The following is a 2,975-nucleotide window of genomic DNA, read 5'->3' on the forward strand; positions in this document are numbered from 1 at the left end:
GCAAACTGGTGCAGCCGTTATGGAAGGCAGTGTGGAGGTTCTTTAAAAAATTACGAATAGAATTGCCATATGACCCAGCAATCCCTCTCCTGGGTATCTATCCAAAAAATCTGCAAACATCTATACATAGAGACATGTGTAAATTAGTCCTCTTTGGCACAGGAAGGTTTGGCCTCACCTACATGACCATTTGTGATGATGTTCCTGAAATTTTCTGATCTTGAGTGCTCTCAGTAAATCTTGTTAGTATTTATGAAGCTATTTGAACCATCTCTTCTTTTCTCTTTCTATCGTTTTTTCAATTCTCCACTTATCCTCTGCTGATCTACCCGATGCTTATAAAGTTTAGATTTCGGTTCAGTTGTAATTGCCAAAGAGGAGAAGTTAGCAATTAGGTCTGGGGCCTAGGAAAGATAGAAACATGAAATTTCTATGAGAATTCCAACAATCTGAACTGGTTGAAAGGGCAGCACATAGAAACTCCCAGCTTTCCAGGTTATCTCAAATGAGATGGAAACCCTGAAGCTGTGGGGACCTCGATGCTAATAGCATTTTTTTAACTCCCTTGGACACCACAGGAGGTTTAGGGACTTCTTAATGCAGCATTTTCCAAGGTATAAGAAACTACTGGAATAAGAAATAAAGGAGAGGCCTTTAGTGCAAGATTTCTGATTGTTCTTCAGTCTTAAAACATCTTAAAAGTAATGACATACAGGTTAAAAATTCTCAGATAGCTGTTTTGAAGGTCTGCATGTGTGTGGTTCAGTTTAACAAAGACTGTGCCCCAAATGGCCAATTTTCTGTGTTCTTTCTGAAATGCATTAGAACCCAGGGCTTGATGATAGCCAAGGTAAGGATAAGCACCAATCACAAACTTGGATGTATGTTTCCTTTTACCTATACTTTCACCTATAAAAGAAGCTATTTGTTTACTGTTCCCAGATCTTTTGTTTTCTATGCTTTGGTGTTCACAATGAAATGTCACTCAGGACACAAATTCTCCTTGAAAAAGGAACCATGGGCATCTGGGTTAGAAAGATAATAATGATTCCATCACTAGTAGTGGAAATAGTTGTGATGGTAGACAACATGGAACACTCGCCACATGTCAGGCAACCTTTTGAAGAAGAGTTCAGATGGATATGCAGCTGCCTTTGACATATAGTCAGTGTGGACTTGGTTGGGCTGGAGCTGTCACTCAAGTTTGGGAGGGAAAAGGGGACAGAAGAACAACAACAACAAAAAGACATGTGTGCTCCAATGTTCATTGCAGCTTTGGTTACGGTGGCCAAGACATGGAAACAACCAAAATGTCCTTCGATAGATGAATGGATAAAGAAGTTGTGGTATATATACACAATGGAATACTATTTGGCAATAAGAAAAGATGATATAGGAACATTTGTGACAACATGGATGGATCTTGAGAGTATAATGCTAAGCGAAATAAGTCAGACAGAAAAAGCAGAGAACCCTATGATTTCACTGATATGTGGTATATAAACCAAAAACAACAAAAGAACAAGACAAACAAATGAGAAACAAAAACTCATAGACACAGACAATAGTTTAGTGGTTATCAGATGGTAAGGGGGGTGGGGGGTGGGAGATGAGGGTAAGGGGGATCAAATATATGGTGATGGAAGGAGAACTGACTCTGGGTGGTGAACACACAATGGGATTTATAGATGATGTAATACAGAATTGTACACCTAAAATCTATGTAATTTTACTAACAATTGTCATTCCAATAAAAATTTTTTTTTAAAAAGAAATTCGTGTGTAGCTTTAGAACATGTCTTCCAGCTTCCACTTGGACATGGGTGCAGACTTGTGTTTTGAGAACTTGAGCCACTTGGTGTGATTTCATTCTTTAGTAGATGTTCAGCTGCTTCATCTCACCACACTCATCCTCTTCTTGTTCCCCTATTTCATGCTAGAAATGAAAGCACCAGTTTACCAGATGCTGGCCACCCTTTTCATGTTGGAGGTCCAGTAGTTCACAGTTTCACATTTTTAAGAGATCTTCCCCTATAGTGGAGCCTGAATAAAGCTGGAAGGGGGGATCCCTCAAATCCCTTTTCTTCCATGTATTCTATCTGGGTTATGATCAATATGGAGAATAAACAAAAAATACAATTTAAATAATCTAAAGTGAGCTAAATAACTGAATGCACTATTGTCCCCCAAAATCTGGAAATACGACATATGAAAGAATAAGGTGGACTATTAAATAATAATAAAAATAATAACTCGGTAAATATTAACAACAAAGGCAGGGAGTTCACAAGAACTTAGTAAACTCGTAAAAACACCAGGAAAAGGAGACCCCTCCAAACTGTTACGCACTCCAAGGATTGGAGTTAGAGGGGATTGGCGTTAGAGGGGATTGGCTGGCTTCTTGAATTTCCATTTCATTATGATGTGTGGCCTGAAGAGACAGTTTCCTTTGGGAATAGCACTTTGCATCATGTCGCATGGCCCTGGGTTCTGACTGCTGGACTTTAAGAGCCTGCTATGGAAATGCCAATGGTTGAACTTATCCCTAGACACCCAGGGTCATGAGAAGTTACTAGTGTAACATGACGAACAGGAAGAGCAATAATTAAAAAGCTTTGCTTCCTCTCCTCAGATCCCTGCTCTCCTGGAGACCAGCCTATTGGCCTGGGACTTTCTACTTGGGAGAACTGAACTGCAGGCACAGCACGCTGGTTTTGTCTTCCCCTTACAGCAGATCAAGTTGCAAAATCAACAAGACTGGTGTAAGCTCATTCCTATAATGATATGGGATTGTAAACTAAAGGGGGTTAATTTCATAAGAAATAAAACACTTTGGCACGGAAAAGTCTGAGCAAGTCTTTATTGAAAATGTTTCCATCTTAGCAGGAAAACCCAGGAAGAAAGCTAGATGGACTACTGCAACCAAGACATTTTACCTCAAGATAACAAGAAAAAAAGACACCATGTAAAACTTA

This window comes from Rhinolophus hipposideros, assembly GCF_964194185.1.
Source record: "Rhinolophus hipposideros genome assembly, chromosome: 10".
In the NCBI taxonomy this organism is placed as follows: domain Eukaryota; kingdom Metazoa; phylum Chordata; class Mammalia; order Chiroptera; family Rhinolophidae; genus Rhinolophus; species Rhinolophus hipposideros.